The sequence below is a fragment of the Garra rufa genome, chromosome 1, assembly GCF_049309525.1.
Source record: "Garra rufa chromosome 1, GarRuf1.0, whole genome shotgun sequence".
Lineage (NCBI taxonomy): Eukaryota > Metazoa > Chordata > Actinopteri > Cypriniformes > Cyprinidae > Garra > Garra rufa.
The window spans coordinates 91,702,141-91,720,435 of record NC_133361.1 but is presented as its reverse complement, the minus strand read 5'-3'; the positions used below and the strand labels follow the sequence as shown (position 1 = coordinate 91,720,435).

Here is an 18,295-nt window from a genome sequence, read left to right as displayed (position 1 = left end):
CATGACAGGCCAACCATCCATTTATTAAAGACACATACACTTAAAATGTTAAGAGTAATAAAATGGCCTAAAAAACATGTAAAACACTTAAAACTCTATAATACATGTAAATGATTGTAATAAATAGAGAGGTAAAACACGTCTTTCTAAAAGCCAGCATATTATATAAATAGTGAAGAAAAGGCAAAAGCTTACAGCACCTGGTATTCCCAGGCGGTCTCCCATCCAAGTACTAACCAGGCCCGACGCTGCTTAGCTTCCGAGATCAGACGAGATCGGGCGCTCTCAGCGCGGTATGGCCATAATCGAGGCCTGCTCCAAAAAGTGGGCTATTTAAAGATCAGCCTCCGTAAAAGCCAGCATATTATATAAATAGTGAAGAAAAGGCAAAAGCTTACAGCACCTGGTATTCCCAGGCGGTCTCCCATCCAAGTACTAACCAGGCCCGACGCTGCTTAGCTTCCGAGATCAGACGAGATCGGGCGCTCTCAGCGCGGTATGGCCATAAGCGAGGGCTGCTCCAAAAAGTGGGCTATTTAAAGATCAGCCTCCGTAAAAGCCAGCATATTATATAAATAGTGAAGAAAAGGCAAAAGCTTACAGCACCTGGTATTCCCAGGCGGTCTCCCATAAAAGTGTAACAATCGGCCTTATCAGCCGAGTTACAAGACTAAAATGGGGTCAGATTTAACTGTGAGAGATGACTAGTGGTTAAAAGAATGAGACATAAAAGAAAATTGGTTTAAATAGATTTGGTGTATTTACAAGGTTCACATAAAAGACTTTAAAACAACACGATAAAACTAGGTAAACTCTGTTAAAAGAATACAGTTCATTTGTCCATACCCTAAAAACAGGTAAACTCTGTTAAAAGAATACAGTTCATTTGTCCATACCCTAAAAACAGTCCAAGAACCCCAGTGTGTTGATAAGTCCAATGTGAGTGTCCACCAGTGTATATACAATCCACAGAAAGTGTAATCCAAAGTTTGCAGGTGGTGAATGGAAAGGTGAGCTCTAAAATTAGCAACTCCTCAATCCAACAGTTTGGTGACTGTCCTTTGTTTGTCATGCTGCTCTCTTATACAGTTGTACTTCCTGCTTCCTGTCATGTGTCTAGTCACATGACAGGCCAACCATCCATTTACTAAAGACACATACACTTAAAATGTTAAGAGTAATAAAATGGCCTAAAAAACATGTAAAACACTTAAAACTCTATAATACATGTAAATGATTGTAATAAATAGAGCGGTAAAACACGTCTTTCTAAAAGCCAGCATATTATATAAATAGTGAAGAAAAGGCAAAAGCTTACAGCACCTGGTATTCCCAGGCGGTCTCCCATCCAAGTACTAACCAGGCCCGACGCTGCTTAGCTTCCGAGATCAGACGAGATCGGGCGCTCTCAGCGCGGTATGGCCATAAGCGAGGGCTGCTCCAAAAAGTGGGCTATTTAAAGATCAGCCTCCGTAAAAGCCAGCATATTATATAAATAGTGAAGAAAAGGCAAAAGCTTACAGCACCTGGTATTCCCAGGCGGTCTCCCATAAAAGTGTAACAATCGGCCTTATCAGCCGAGTTACAAGACTAAAATGGGGTCAGATTTAACTGTGAGAGATGACTAGTGGTTAAAAGAATGAGACATAAAAGAAAATTGGTTTAAATAGATTTGGTGTATTTACAAGGTTCACATAAAAGACTTTAAAACAACACGATAAAACTAGGTAAACTCTGTTAAAAGAATACAGTTCATTTGTCCATACCCTAAAAACAGGTAAACTCTGTTAAAAGAATACAGTTCATTTGTCCATACCCTAAAAACAGTCCAAGAACCCCAGTGTGTTGATAAGTCCAATGTGAGTGTCCACATTGGTGGTGAATGGAAAGGTGAGCTCTAAAATTAGCAACTCCTCAATCCAACAGTTTGGTGACTGTCCTTTGTTTGTCATGCTGCTCTCTTATACAGTTGTACTTCCTGCTTCCTGTCATGTGTCTAGTCACATGACAGGCCAACCATCCATTTATTAAAGACACATACACTTAAAATGTTAAGAGTAATAAAATGGCCTAAAAAACATGTAAAACACTTAAAACTCTATAATACATGTAAATGATTGTAATAAATAGAGCGGTAAAACACGTCTTTCTAAAAGCCAGCATATTATATAAATAGTGAAGAAAAGGCAAAAGCTTACAGCACCTGGTATTCCCAGGCGGTCTCCCATCCAAGTACTAACCAGGCCCGACGCTGCTTAGCTTCCGAGATCAGACGAGATCGGGCGCTCTCAGCGCGGTATGGCCATAAGCGAGGGCTGCTCCAAAAAGTGGGCTATTTAAAGATCAGCCTCCGTAAAAGCCAGCATATTATATAAATAGTGAAGAAAAGGCAAAAGCTTACAGCACCTGGTATTCCCAGGCGGTCTCCCATAAAAGTGTAACAATCGGCCTTATCAGCCGAGTTACAAGACTAAAATGGGGTCAGATTTAACTGTGAGAGATGACTAGTGGTTAAAAGAATGAGACATAAAAGAAAATTGGTTTAAAATAGATTTGGTGTATTTACAAGGTTCACATAAAAGACTTTAAAACAACACGATAAAACTAGGTAAACTCTGTTAAAAGAATACAGTTCATTTGTCCATACCCTAAAAACAGGTAAACTCTGTTAAAAGAATACAGTTCATTTGTCCATACCCTAAAAACAGTCCAAGAACCCCAGTGTGTTGATAAGTCCAATGTGAGTGTCCACCAGTGTATATACAATCCACAGAAAGTGTAATCCAAAGTTTGCAGGTGGTGAATGGAAAGGTGAGCTCTAAAATTAGCAACTCCTCAATCCAACAGTTTGGTGACTGTCCTTTGTTTGTCATGCTGCTCTCTTATACAGTTGTACTTCCTGCTTCCTGTCATGTGTCTAGTCACATGACAGGCCAACCATCCATTTATTAAAGACACATACACTTAAAATGTTAAGAGTAATAAAATGGCCTAAAAAACATGTAAAACACTTAAAACTCTATAATACATGTAAATGATTGTAATAAATAGAGCGGTAAAACACGTCTTTCTAAAAGCCAGCATATTATATAAATAGTGAAGAAAAGGCAAAAGCTTACAGCACCTGGTATTCCCAGGCGGTCTCCCATCCAAGTACTAACCAGGCCCGACGCTGCTTAGCTTCCGAGATCAGACGAGATCGGCCGCTCTCAGCGCGGTATGGCCATAAGCGAGGGCTGCTCCAAAAAGTGGGCTATTTAAAGATCAGCCTCCGTAAAAGCCAGCATATTATATAAATAGTGAAGAAAAGGCAAAAGCTTACAGCACCTGGTATTCCCAGGCGGTCTCCCATCCAAGTACTAACCAGGCCCGACGCTGCTTAGCTTCCGAGATCAGACGAGATCGGGCGCTCTCAGCGCGGTATGGCCATAAGCGAGGGCTGCTCCAAAAAGTGGGCTATTTAAAGATCAGCCTCCGTAAAAGCCAGCATATTATATAAATAGTGAAGAAAAGGCAAAAGCTTACAGCACCTGGTATTCCCAGGCGGTCTCCCATAAAAGTGTAACAATCGGCCTTATCAGCCGAGTTACAAGACTAAAATGGGGTCAGATTTAACTGTGAGAGATGACTAGTGGTTAAAAGAATGAGACATAAAAGAAAATTGGTTTAAATAGATTTGGTGTATTTACAAGGTTCACATAAAAGACTTTAAAACAACACGATAAAACTAGGTAAACTCTGTTAAAAGAATACAGTTCATTTGTCCATACCCTAAAAACAGGTAAACTCTGTTAAAAGAATACAGTTCATTTGTCCATACCCTAAAAACAGTCCAAGAACCCCAGTGTGTTGATAAGTCCAATGTGAGTGTCCACCAGTGTATATACAATCCACAGAAAGTGTAATCCAAAGTTTGCAGGTGGTGAATGGAAAGGTGAGCTCTAAAATTAGCAACTCCTCAATCCAACAGTTTGGTGACTGTCCTTTGTTTGTCATGCTGCTCTCTTATACAGTTGTACTTCCTGCTTCCTGTCATGTGTCTAGTCACATGACAGGCCAACCATCCATTTATTAACCCTCATGTACTGTTCCGGGTCAATTTGACCCGTTTTGATTTTTGAGTTGTCAGATATACTAGTTAACCTAGGTTTTTCTTTTTAAATTTAGGTGACTTTTCCTCATTTAGTGTCATGAACATGCATGCAAAGTTTCAACACAATGATGTGTTTTGGCATGTCTAAAAAAAAAAATGTTACGTTCGTACTGTTCCCGGGTCAATTTGACCCACCTATTTTAATGTTCTAGGGCAACTCTACCGACCCAAAATTGTACAATTTCTTGGTTATATTTTGTTATTTTAGTTTTTTACTAGCCTATGAAGCCAAAAAATCTGATTTTCCCACTTATTTCAATGCAGAAATATATTTTGTCAGCTACAAATGGTAAAAATGAGCTATCATTTATATTTGCAACTTATCTAAAATATGATTAAAACTATCTTGTTTTTCTTGATATTTTGTGTGTTTTCTTATTTAGGGTCATGAACATGCATGCAAAGTTTCAACATGCCGATGTGTTTTGGCATGTCTAAAAAAAATTTTGTTACGTTCGTACTGTTCCCGGGTCAATTTGACCCACCTATTTTAATGTTCTAGCGCAACTCTACAGACCCAAAAAAGTAGTATTTATTGGTTATATTTTGTTATTTTAGTTTTTTACTAGCCTAGGAAGCCAAAACAAGGAGATTTCCCCCACTTATTTCAATACAGAAAAATATTTTGTCAGCCACAGATGGTAAAAATTAGCTCTCATTTATTTTTGCAATCTGTCTGAAATACCATTAAAACTATGTTGTTTTTCTTGATATTTTGTGTGTTTTTCGCATTTAGGGTCATGAACATGCATGCAAAGTTTCAACATGCCGATGTGTTTTGGCATGTCTAAAAAAAAAAATTAGCAACTCCTCAATCCAACAGTTTGGTGACTGTCCTTTGTTTGTCATGCTGCTCTCTTATACAGTTGTACTTCCTGCTTCCTGTCATGTGTCTAGTCACATGACAGGCCAACCATCCATTTATTAATATAGTTCATAGTTCGTTTTTTTTTTTTTAATAAATTGTTTTTTTTTTTATATAGTTCACAATTTCCTTTGTTTTAAATGCATTTGTTTTGGTTTGAAAGTAGACCTTGAGGTGTTCAAATCAGACCAGAGGGGTGTTCCATAAAACAAGTTTACCAAATAAGCCAGGCTTATTTTAGTTAGTCTGACTTGTTGTCACTTGATTTGGCTCAAAATAAGTCAGACTAACTGAAATAAGCCTGACTTATTTGGTAAACTTGTTTTATGGAACACCCCCCTGACCTTTGTGGATTATACAGTCAAAACTTTTTTTTTTTTTTTTTAAAGACAACGCTGATGAAACATTGAAGTGTGACAAACATGCAAGAAAATAAAATAAAACCATTAAGGGGGCCAACACTTTTTTACACCACTGTATAGAGTTCACAGTTTAGTTTTTTGAGGCTCAGTAATTTAACGTTACACCATAAAAGTAAATTCCACCAGACTAACATACATTATATCTATCCATCCTGAAGGAGAAGGGAAATAAAACAAACTCCATCTAAGAGCTGCACTGCTTCATGAGGTTGACAATATATCATCCTAAGATGTGAGGTAGTCAATCTTCATTGCTGGCTGGTCCATGCTGCATCCTATCGGGTTATTGCCCAAGCTGTTGCCAGAGATGTGCTGACACCATAAGGAACTGTCTGGAAGCAGCAGTTTCCACACCAGACATCCATGTTCATGCACCGATGGAACAATGTTAAGCACCATGCATCTCAACTCTCATTTGAAGTACGGAAACCCACAACTCTCATTTGAAGTACGGAAACCCACATGCCCAAATAAAACTTAAATTTTAACAATAAGCATAAAGACTTTGGTATTCATAGCATTAACATGTTTCAATCAACATTAGTCAATTTGTTTAATTGTAGTATTATCACAGTTTCCCTTAGCTCTCCATCAAATCAGCTCACAACAAATTTGTATACAAAAAACTAAAGTAGTTATGGTGTAAGTAATGGAACAGAAGCAGAAAGAGTATGGTATACATGTCTTCATGTGATTTAAGAAGTGATTTGGCTAAATGAGCTGTTCAAAATAAAGGAACACAGACATCTACTGTATTTGTATAAAACCCATGAGCAGAAAGTGATTTTCAACCCAGGCCCACTCTAGAAATACTTCTATATTTCTCAGAATACAAGACAAGACTTTTCATATATTCTTGCCATTTTGGGTCTCTTGATTTAAGAAACTTTAGTCTTTGCATGGAAAACAAGACAAACCTATGAGAAGATGTGCATTTCAGTTCGAGAACCATCTTCACAAACAAAAGAAAAGTTACAACTCAATGTCCAGCCTCTTTGACCAAGTGTCCCAGTCCAGTTACAACTCACTCTCCAGCCTCTTTGACCCAGTGTCCCAGTCCAGTTACAACTCACTGTCCAGCATCTTTGTCCAAGTGTCCCCCTCCAGTGATTATTCCCCATCCAGCCTCTTTGACCCAGTGTCCCCCTCCAGTTACAACTCACTGTCCAGCCTCTTTGACCCAGTGTCCCCCTCCAGTGATTATTCCCCATCCAGCCTCTTTGACCCAGTGTCCCCCTCCAGTTACAACTCACTGTCCAGCCTCTTTGACACAGTGTCCCAGTCCAGTTACAACTCACTGTCCAGCATCTTTGTCCAAGTGTCCCCCTCCAGTGATTATTCCCCATCCAGCCTCTTTGATCCATTGTCCCCCTCCAGTTACAACTCACTGTCCAGCCTCTTTGACACAGTGTCCCAGTCCAGTTACAACTCACTGTCCAGCATCTGTCCAAGTGTCCCCCTCCAGTGATTATTCCCCATCCAGCCTCTTTGACCCATTGTCCCCCTCCAGTTACAACTCACTGTCCAGCCTCTTTGACCCAGTGTCCCAGTCCAGTTACAACTCACTGTCCAGCATCTTTGACCCAGTGTCCCCCTCCAGTGATTATTCCCCATCCAGCCTCTTTGACCCAGTGTCCCCCTCCAGTTACAACTCACTGTCCAGCATCTTTGTCCAAGTGTCCACCTCCAGTGATTATTCCCCATCCAGCCTCTTTGACCCAGTGTCCCAGTCCAGTTACAACTCACTGTCCAGCATCTTTGTCCAAGTGTCCACCTCCAGTGATTATTCCTCGTCCAGAATCCCATGTCGAGTGTTCCATTGAATGAAGAAAAACAAATCTCACTCAAGCCCCGCAAACACATAATCCTCAATCCCCATCCAAACAGTTTCGAATGTCAAGAAACCCAACAAGGTATGTACTATTTTCAAAGTGCACTATTCAATATCTATTCAAAGTTTATCGCTCACAATTATCAACTGTTTTTTTTATATAGAATTCACAAAAAGGACCACAACTGCTGCTGCTTGACCTCACACTAAAATAACTGCATCTGTATTACAAAAATAAAATAGCATTTTACAAAAAGCATCACTAATGAAAAATTTAAAAAAAAGCTTGGCAACATGATAACCACCCACTAAAGGGCTAAAGACCGGTGCCGAGTAACAGGAGAGGAAAAAGTAAATTGGGAGTATTACAAGGTTGGCATGCTTTATGTAAAGCAATTACCGCAGAATCACTGGGTTTACATCTCACATATTTTACATGCATGCATATTTATATTGTATCAAATGCTTTCTCACAGCAAATGGAAGACTTATTTGGCAAATGTGGAGTTGGGAGTGAACCACCTGGCACAATATGCTCAACTCCTCTGTTCAACACTACCTCATCCCAGACTACAGCTCTGCAGCACCGGCATCAAGCTCCCAAGAACAGACTCTCCAAGAAGAGCAAGCAGGTCCCTCTACTGCTTCCCCCTCTACAGAAAGAAGGAGAGTAAGATCAACATTCTATGATGTTCTTGAGGCACATTCAGAAAGGAGAACTGCTGCATTAGAGATGATAGTGCGGCCCGACTTTGGAAAAAAAAAAAATCTAACCTGCCTTGGAGAAATAATTGAACAGCTAAAAAAATCATAAAATCCCAAGAAATGATAATTGATTATTATAGTTTTAAGTGATTTTCCAAAATAATAATAATAAAACAAATATATTACATCACAAAACATCCCTTTCCTAAGAGGAGACAGTGGTTGACTGACATAATACTACAATCTTTTAAATTTCTTTTAACTGCTTAATATCATAGCATACTTAATTCCATCCACCAGCTCAAAATACAGTACAATGAAAATTCTTTGTGCAAAAAGATGTGTTTAAGGCAAGGGCTGAAAGTAGAATGTCAACATAATGTTTACAGGCAGCCACAGATTGTATCTCTATAATGTGATATATGAGAATTTGGCCTTCTGGTGGATGTGGTTCATCCTCTATATCATCTGTCTGCTCATCCGCCTCTACATGGTCACTGGATTCCAGGCACATGTTATATACAGAATGCAACAGGCTGTGACAGAAATGTTCTTCAATTCTTTCATGTGCAGACATTTGAGTCTCCTGGCTTCATTAGCTAAAGCAAATGAGGTTATGCGGAGTCACCAATAATATGCATGCCCTCTGGAACCAGGGAACGTGGATCTTCCTCAAGAAGGCAGCCCACCTCTGACAATAAAAATGTTTCTAAAATGTTGTTTTAATATGCAAATGATGCTTTATTTAATGAAATAGGCGCTAATTTGCATACATTTCTAGTACAAAAAATCTAAAGACTGGATTCAGTCAGTTTCAAAACTCTTGTTTAATTTTAATTTAATTTTTTTTACATTAGAGTTCATTGTTTTTCAAGAGGGAATTTTGGATATCTCATTTTGTCACACCATAATTCAGAAAACAAGCAGAAAACTTGACAGGGCATGAAAAAACAGTGTTTTTGCCTGCAGTGTCTCTCCTTAAAATAGTCAGGTTTTATTTAGTATATTTCCAAAAGAGTGTTCTTAGCTAGCTAGAAGTTGCACTGAGAACACAGATTTCCTGTAGTTAACTTGCTTTTACAGACCCCAAACCAGGATCCAAAAAAATAACAATCTTACATCAATGGGTTCCTTTTTGAAACGGCATATTTAAATTTTAAAAGGTATGAATAGTTACCACTGTTGTCTTTTCTAAATCAGAGTTTGTGCCTTCAGTGGAGAAAGTCTCAGAGTGGCCATCTACACCAACAATGGTGTCGAGAGACAAAATGAGACTTATTTGGAGGGCTACAAAAACTGTAGTCTCAGCAAAATGCTTACGGTGATTGTGACAGGCTTTCTACCTAGGACATAAGTCAAAGAAGGCTATGTAAATTTGTAAATAAAGTTAAAGATATAGTTCACCCAAAAAATTTTATTCTGTGATTAGTTACTTATCCTCAGTCGCTCCAAACCTTTAAGACATTCGTTTATCTTTAGAACATAAATTAAGATATTTTTAATAAAATTTGAGAGCTTTCTGACCCTGCATAGAAAGGACACATTCAAGTTCCAGAAACATTGTAAAGACATTGTTAAAAAAAGTCAATTTCTTCTCTCCCAGGACAGTCCACCACCATTATGGAGAGTTCCACGATGCACGTGTGCGCTTTGTTCTGCTCGTACAAAAAGGTGTGACACATGCTTGTCCTACATCAGCAACATCGTGCACATCTGTTGTGGTACTCTGTAATGGCAGAGGACTGTCCTGGGAGAGAAGAAATCAGTGAATAAAGTTTATATTTTTTGTTTTTAGCTTTATAAAATAACAGTTGAACCACGTTTTCATTTTTTAACAAACTATTCCTTTAAAGGACAAGTTCACTTCCATAACAAAAATTTCATGATAATTTACTCACCGTCCTTGTCATCTAAGATGTTCATGTCTTTCTTTCTTCAGTCATAAAGAAATAGTTTTTTGAGGAAAACAATTCAGGATTTCTCTCCATTTAGTGAAATTCTAGATTTGAATTTTCGAAATGCAGTTTAAATGCAGCTTCAAAGGGCTCTATAAAATTTGAACAACAAAAATTTGTCAACTGAGATACTTTTTAACCCTAAATGCTCATCTTGTATAGCTGTGTGAACACTGTATTTCAGTTCAAGACAGTTACATCGCTTACATCAACTGTTACATTCAGTCTTACATCGCTGTAGTAGTACCGACCCAGTGTTTACAAAGTGAACATCCAAAGAAGATCAAACCCCCTTCACAAAAAACAGCGATGAAGGGAGATTTTTAAAGTTGGAGAAGAAAATGATATGGGAGTTTTTAGATATTCTCTAACTGTCTTGCCCCGAATACACAGTGTTCACACAGAGCTAGATTAGATGAGTGTTTGAGGTTAAAAAGTATATGAATTGTAATTTTTTTTTTTTTTTTTTTTTTTTAGAAAATGACCAAGTGTTCCAATAGATTAGAGCCTAATCTGTGAAGAGCCAGACTGCTGATTATCACAAAATATGTTTTGGTTCTCACACAACAATCCCCTCCTGCACATGTGAAGACTGGCAGAGGAATCTCAGCATTTTTGTGCTGTTTTCAGCATGGTACAGAGGAGGGGTGGGGCTGGGAGAAATTAGGAGTGACGTATCGGGATAACGCCCTATTTTCTTTGGATATCATGTGATTAAGGAGTTCCACTAAACCCCGAGACAGCAGCCCTCCTCCCCAGGATGACACCAGCGGCAGCATTCTTTCAGACAAAGAAAAGGCAAAAGTGTGGGAGCTTACTGCATGAAATTTCAGATCTCACTTACCATCTACAGGATGAGCCATTTCTGGATTCCCTGACTGTTTGATTAAATGACCTTTTGGAATATGTGAGGTGTCATACCCCTCATGATGACACACTTCCCCTTCTTACACACTTCCATCCAAAACATTTAGATACCTCAAACCCCTCAGCATGATCCCCAGAAAACATCCATTCTCTGAAAGGTTTGGCCGTCGTGCTGAAGCAAGGAAAGCAAGCTTCAAGATTTAAATGTTGATGTAATGTAGTTTTTTGCTTGTAGTATTGTGTTAAATATTTGCCTGGCATTCTTTAGTATTCATTATTGTTATTGTTAATTAAATCTAACCCAAACCTTGTTTTTTTCCTAAATACCATGTTTTAAATTTATTGAAATGAAATGAGTGAATTAGTGAATGTTATTATTGTTGGCACTGAGAGTGAGTGAGTGAGTGAGTGAGTGAGTGAGTGAGTGAGTGAGTGAGTGAGTGTGTGTGTGTGTGTGTGTGTGTGTGTGTGTGTGTGTGTGTGTGTGTGTGTGTGTGTGCGCGCATGGGTTTTTGAATGTTGTTATGGTGGTTGGCATTGTGTCTGTCTGTGTGTACATGAATGTTTGTGTAAAAACAAACTAATTGTATTTTTGCTCTTTTTTTCCTATTGTGGGTAGATATTGGTAATTGTAAGTCTAGTCTGCAATAACAGCACATGCAGCCTATTTTTACATTTTTAAGACATTTATGTTGGGTAGTGGAATTCACGAGGCTTTGACAGATGAGTACTCTCATACAAACTCAATTTAACAATTTAATTAATGACCTCAAAAACTGTTTATAAAATGGGTTGTTTCGATTAGGAACACTGATTGCCTGACCCATTGTTCTTCTCAACATCATGGAGAGAGACAGATTTGCCACAAAGCAGGCTGATTAAAGCTCTTAAAACTTATTTCACTTTTTGTCTTGGTTTAAGCTTTCATTTTGTATTTATTTTTTGTTATATACATGTATATGGTGCTTGTAATTGTCATGCCGTGCAGGGAGAGGGGAGCCAGGAGTACCGAAAAACACTTATTTCTTAACAAAAGAAACTTGAAACAAAACAAACAGGAAGACAGGAAACAAAACCATGACCGGACACAAACGACTTAAATAGGAGTGGCAGGGGGTGTGGCAAATTAACAAGACAGGTGAAACAAATCAAAGCTAATGGGGTAGGAACAAACCAATACACACAACTACGGAGGAGACAAAGGGAGAAACCAACAGAAGTCCATGTGAGGGGGGAAAACACTAGGAAACACTGACAGTAATCGTACTTTTTGTTCACAATTTTGATACGTTCTGTATTAATCTTTAATCCTAAATATTTAAACATTAATCCTGTATATCTAATGAGATTTTGTGCCACTTCCAGCCGCATCCGACAAGATCTTGCGCCACTAAGTCTGGGTTTAACATTTAACCCAACTGTTGGATCGAAACAGTCAAATCACTGGGTTTGTCCATATTTCACCCAGCATTTTTTGTATGAGATTTTAAAATGGATAATAAAATAACTCATTATGAGTGTAAATAAAAAGCAAAAATGTTAATGCAAGAGTCTAGTTATGATTATTGATAATTAACTCACTCTCTGTACTGAAGGTGTGGAATCATAAATATCAGGATCCCTGCATATTTGTATGGCTTCAGAAACTTTGCTGGGTCTCCACTTTTAGTGGCTGTTTTTTCTGCTTAGGTGCATCTCGGAGGTTGATCCACTTCTTCCTAGCACTTTCCTCTTTAAATCAAAAGAAAAATGTGATCTTTATACATGGATCGCAAATCAAATTGACTCAAGTTTAAACTTGTTAGTACACATAAGGAGAAAAAAAAAGTTTAAAACAACTTAAAAAAGGAAAATGTAGTCCTATATATTATTCAGAACATTTAGTATTGACAATTTATTATAACTGAAAATTATAACATCTTTCTAATAATAATAAATATCACATGAGCAATTCCAGCGTTATGGACGTGACATTCAGAGTCAAAAGCTGAAATATAAATTCTTATAAATGTTTTTCTTTACCAATATATTGAACCATCTCTTTATATTTTTCGAAACCCATTAAAATAGAGTCCAGACATCAGAAATGTTTTACTCTAAAACCCTGTTTTATGTTTTAAATGAGGGAAATACACAGCTAACAATTTTTGGTTCCCAGAACGTTCTGGGAACGTTAGTTTTTGGTACCCAGAACGTTCCCAATTGGTTAGCCAGGAAAGTTTTCTTTACATAAATAGAACATTCCCTTTAGGTTAGGAGAACGTTCTGGGAACCTACTAGGAACGTTCCCGGAACGTTGCGTGAATGTTCCCGAAATGTTCCCTTTATGTTAGGGGAACCTTCTGGGAACATTCCTGGAACGTTCGCAGTAGGTTAGGGATGTTCTATTTACGTTAAGAAAACTTTCCTGGCTAACGAACAGGGAACATTCTTGGGAACGTTCTCCTAACCTCTACATCAATAAAATAAATAATCAGCCAACAAACCATTTTTACTTCATTGTTTATTGATCTTATAAACCATGAATGTAATATTAAAAGTAAATATAATTTGCATTAAAAGAATCAATCTCCAAAACAGTCTCTGAAACCGGACACAAACATATTTATATTATATTATATTATAACTTAAAACAAAATTGATGTCAATAAATATGTATGAAACTGTGGAAACTTTTCCTCTGTAAGGAAACTTCACCATCATCTGCAAATCAAAAAAAAAAGGGAAAAGAACATGAGTCAGATATGAATGCATATGAAAAGTCTTTACACAGGCTTTTTGTATCACTGTTTCTGTGTTACAAACATCCAAATATTCACAAAAGTACTGGAATAAACGTTTATAGTTCGGATATAAACACTTGTCTACAGTAGCAAACAAAATAGAATAAATCACCTTTTTGACGTCACTTGTGCGCCAGCATGTGGCGACAAGTGACTGATGAAAAATAGATTTGTTCAAAAAACTTTGATTTATTCAGGAATGAAACAAGTGACTTCTTCATGAGCAAGTCCTTGAATCATCTGTTCTTACTTTTTAACTTTTTTTTTTAAACAATTAGTTGAATATTTAATATATTTTATAAATAGACTGCAGCAATTTTAGTTGAAACTCTAGTAAATTACACGTTACTTTGTTTAGTTTTTTCAGAATCATGGTAGGAGAATACACATATCTATTTTAAAAATAAAAATTTTATTCTCCATTTATCATTTATGAGTCTTGAAAAAGCGTCACCTTTAATGAGTCTTGGTCTGATACAAACATAGCATTGGATCTAATGGCATGCCCATCAGTCAAATCACACAGTGTACCATCATCATGAAGATGTTTAAAGCACTGCTGAGTTGCACTGCCCTCTTTTAGCAGTACACTGAGGCTTTCCAGTACTGGAACGTAATGGTAGTTCCTCTTTTGGCCTCTTTCATTGTAACCAAGTATGACTTCAATAGGCTGAACGTAGTTATAGTGCATTTTGTAATACTGCATCCGTCTAAAGTGTGTAGTTAAAGGGTCATTAGCATGTAAGGCAGTGTGCAGAGGATTCATATGCACTTTCCCCAAGACATCTTAACATTTCTGCAGAAACACCATATTGTTCAAGATCTCTAGACAGCACATCTATTGTATGTTCCTGTTGAATATCCCGAAGAGTTTTCATTTCATTTGCAATCTCTGTAATTGTTGAGGCTGGGACCAAATGCTTAGCCTCCAAAATCAAAAAAAAAAAAAAAAAAAAAAAAAAAACAGAGCTAAATTCTCTGTGTATGATTCTTGCACTTCATGCTTGCTTTGGTCTGCATAAGTCACATCAGTCTCTTCAGCTACACTATCAGAAACATGTGCTTCACCTGGAGAAGACTGTACTACAACTTCACATAGATGAACAGGTGAAATCTGGGTGACATTCCAGCTTCTATGATATCTGGAAATATGTGATGAAAAAGATGCCTTTACATTGAAAGTCTTGGAACATCCATCAAAGGGACAAGTTACAGTCAGCCCCTCTTGTATGTGGCTACTCAAGTGAGACACAAGCCCTTTAATATCTGCATACTCTGTGCTGCAAAAATTCATTGAACACTTTAATTGTACAGACACGTTACGGTTCCACGTTTGTCTGGCCCATCTGTCTGGATGTGTTCGTGACATATGAACGGCAAAGCAGTTGAACGAGGAAAACTTTCTTCCACAATCTTTATGGCCACAAGAAAAGAGTACATTATTAACATGTCTGTGGGTTCTGCAGTGCTTTAGATATTCTGACAATGAAACACATTTAAATTCGCAAACACTGCAAGCCAACATAACAACAGGACTAACACTAACGTTACTTTTTCAAATCACACAGCCGGACGCGCGCTTCACATAAAATGAGCAAAACCGTGGCCTCGAATGAATAGTCGATTGAAGACAAAATAAATAAATAAATAAATATATATATTTATATATATATATATATAGCGCTAGTGCGATGGAGGCCCTTTACTGTCCAATACACATATAGCCTAATATTCAACTAATTTGCCACCGCTGCTTAATGCCTGGCTAGGAACAATGCTAGAAAAAAATTCATTACCAACAAATATATATTATTAAAAAAATAAAACGTAAGGACACCGTGATATATACTCAAATTTTCTCCACAAATATAAATTAAATCGAAATCAAATTCTGATCCTTGTGCGAAGCCATTCGAAGCGGTAAACGCAACGGGTCTAACAAACTATAACATGGCACCTAAAATACACTGGAGTTACTAAAACAAGTTGTGTGACAAAGCATATAAAAAAAGAACGAAAACTACATCAAAACCTTCAATTTTACCTCAGAGGTGTTAAATTAATCCCTCTCCGAAAACTGACTGGAGGGTGATCTTGATCTCTGGCGTTTGCTTCTCACGCGTTTCGCGTCCAGGGAGGTTTGAACCCACAATGCAATGCGTTATAAAAAAATTCGGGTAAAACGCCTGTAAACTGAAAATACGGAAAATTCCTTTGTATTAACACGGAAGTTTTACCTATATTTTTATGGATTTTTTTTTTTTACAGTGCACCACGGTAGGTGTGGTAACACAGTAAAGCGCACGGGAAGGGCTTCCATTAAGGACATAAATAGAGGATATAAGGCTGATAGATCATTACAAGTTATGACTATGAGCGCTTATGGTGTGAACAGCTTTATTGTTTTGAAGTGCTGCTTATTTTATCTACAAATGATAAATTGGTGCCTCCACTGTCTCAGAGTCTATTTAAAACCAAGCCGCAGTCCTCAATTGGAATGGCTTGTTAAATGAACATTAGTGTTTATAGAATCTGCACTATTTAGTATAACAGTTTATTAAAACTATCAAGATCTTAGCAAATAATGAATTAAACAAATTCAAAAACAGCATTGCCAGCTTCTATATTCAGCTTCAGTGACAATTTATTCTCTTCGTATGGCTACAAAAGTTTTTGAAATACAAATACATCACGACAGTCCTGATATAAACTGCAGGAGCAGAGATTATTCAGTCCTTCTGTAATGACCACTTGCCCCTTGTTGTTTTATTTTAAGGCGTCACTAGAGGGCGCAAGGGAACTTAAGGTTAGAGCTGCAGTACAAGAGAAGAAAGGTCTCATGTGCGTTGTATAGCGTTCACTTCAGAGCAGCATTTAAAGTTTATTATAACGTGCAATTGTGTTTAGCTCCCCTTTTCCTTGGCAATAGCGGGACGAGGTATGTTAAATTTATAATGCATTTCATGCTGTTGTGTTTTCTTCTTATTTTGTGGAAACGTAATCCTGTTTGAGTGCACCACGCTGTTTAATGCTGTAAGTTTATATTGTCACATATTGCAAACCTACTGCTGAAGTTTAATTTCTGTTATGTTTCTTTTGTATAGTTTTACGGTGATAACAGATGCAGCATGGATAAGCTTGAGCGTGGTGCATTGAAGTGCTGTGATGTAAAGAAGTAAAATAATCGCGGCATTATTTAAGTTTATTGCACCAAGGCTTAATAAAACTGCAAACACCCGTCAAAACTCTCTGCCTTATATTTCGGATGCCAAAGGGGCCGCTACAGTAAAACTCACCGCTGCTACTTCATCGTGCGAGTGCGACGGAAGGCTGCATCTGCTTATATCGCAACGCTGCTGTTCCAACGAGTGGATGACGCGACGCTGCATCTGAGGTTTTCACAACATCGCTGCTGTTTCATCACGAGAGTGAGACGTGCGGCTGCATCGGAGGCTTTCATAACATCGCTGCTGTTTCATGATTGCATCGTCTGAGCAAGAGACTGATTATGATGTCCGATGGTAAACGTGGAACCATTTGCACACATCTGTGATAAGTCAACAACAACGCACGGCGGCGTTAAGAGTAAGCTCCGGAGAAGGAAAGATAAGTGAAATAAGCTGCAGATACATTATCTTCTTCCTTGTGAGACTGTGTTGAAACTAAAACATTTAAAGAGACACCACCTAATATTTGGGTGAACACACAGTGAGAAACATAAAGATCTTAAGTCATTGACTTTCATACTTTGTTTCACAGTTCACAAATTCACAGTACCCACAGATTATATCCTATGTTAATGTTATGTTATGGTGTATTCACTGCATGCATACAATGTATATGTCTGTGTGTTGAACAGGAAATTTGCCTTATTGCTGTCTGCTAAATCTTTAAGCATTTAAATCATAGATGTCTGATGCGAGTGGGTCACAGCTCTTTGACAGTGAAAACAAACATCTAATGGAAGACACAACTGAGCAATCAACAGTACCAGTAGGTCAAATGTTTACCCCTGCAGAAGAACTGCAAGAACTAAGAGAGCAACCTGTCAGGTCAAGTTCACGCAAGGGAAGTATGACAGAGAAGGGCCTAGAAATGCAGAGTCAACAGGCAAAGAAACATGAGAAAGCCTTTTACAAGGCTTATGACTCTTGGAAACAGACAGCCAAGGAAACTAGGTCTAAATTAAAAACCCTGTGCTCACTGCAAGATCTTGGAAATCTCCAAAGACAAATCCAGTGCAAACTTGACGCAGTTAGCCAGTGTTATGCCCCCTTGTTACGTAATCAGACTACAACTCCAGATATTGTTAAAGGGATTGATGCCTGTACCACACTAACTGCCGAAATCTGTGATTTGGTGAGCAGACGATTGGAAACAATTGATCAGAGCTATAATGAAAAGCTTGTGAAGGAGAGAGTTAGACAAATACTAAATAAAGACGAGTTTGAATCCATCTTTGGTTGTACGAACACAAATACTATGGTTTCAGAGTCGTCAGACGCAGAATTCCAGTCACGGATTTCCTCCAAGGTTTCCAGTAAGAAGGCTGAAGCAGAAGCTGAACTTGCTGCCAAGGTTGAGCAGGCAAAGGCCATGCAAGAAATTCATGAACAGCAAGCAAAATTACGCCAAATGGAGAATGACTGGAAACTGAAAGAAGCTAAAATGCTAACAGAGATCAAAGAGAAAGAAGCAGTAATGTGCTTAAGAA

General features: G+C 38.0%; 6 non-coding genes across 6 annotated transcripts; all 6 read right to left on the bottom strand.

Moving 5' to 3' along the window:
- Nucleotides 1-188: 188 nt before the first annotated feature.
- LOC141312040 (5S ribosomal RNA) lies at nucleotides 189-307 on the bottom strand. The gene has a single exon (XR_012349195.1). It is a non-coding gene; the product is annotated as a 5S ribosomal RNA (ribosomal RNA).
- Nucleotides 308-391: 84 nt separating this feature from the next.
- Nucleotides 392-510, bottom strand: LOC141345624 (5S ribosomal RNA). Its single transcript, XR_012357050.1, has one exon. It is a non-coding gene; the product is annotated as a 5S ribosomal RNA (ribosomal RNA).
- Nucleotides 511-1,311: 801 nt separating this feature from the next.
- LOC141345561 (5S ribosomal RNA) lies at nucleotides 1,312-1,430 on the bottom strand. Its single transcript, XR_012357036.1, has one exon. It is a non-coding gene; the product is annotated as a 5S ribosomal RNA (ribosomal RNA).
- A 761-nt stretch (nucleotides 1,431-2,191) lies between these two features.
- On the bottom strand, nucleotides 2,192-2,310 carry LOC141345492 (5S ribosomal RNA). The gene has a single exon (XR_012357025.1). It is a non-coding gene; the product is annotated as a 5S ribosomal RNA (ribosomal RNA).
- An 802-nt stretch (nucleotides 2,311-3,112) lies between these two features.
- On the bottom strand, nucleotides 3,113-3,231 carry LOC141317520 (5S ribosomal RNA). The gene has a single exon (XR_012351894.1). It is a non-coding gene; the product is annotated as a 5S ribosomal RNA (ribosomal RNA).
- Nucleotides 3,232-3,315: 84 nt separating this feature from the next.
- On the bottom strand, nucleotides 3,316-3,434 carry LOC141345418 (5S ribosomal RNA). The gene has a single exon (XR_012357011.1). It is a non-coding gene; the product is annotated as a 5S ribosomal RNA (ribosomal RNA).
- Between the last annotated feature and the right edge of the window lie 14,861 nt (nucleotides 3,435-18,295).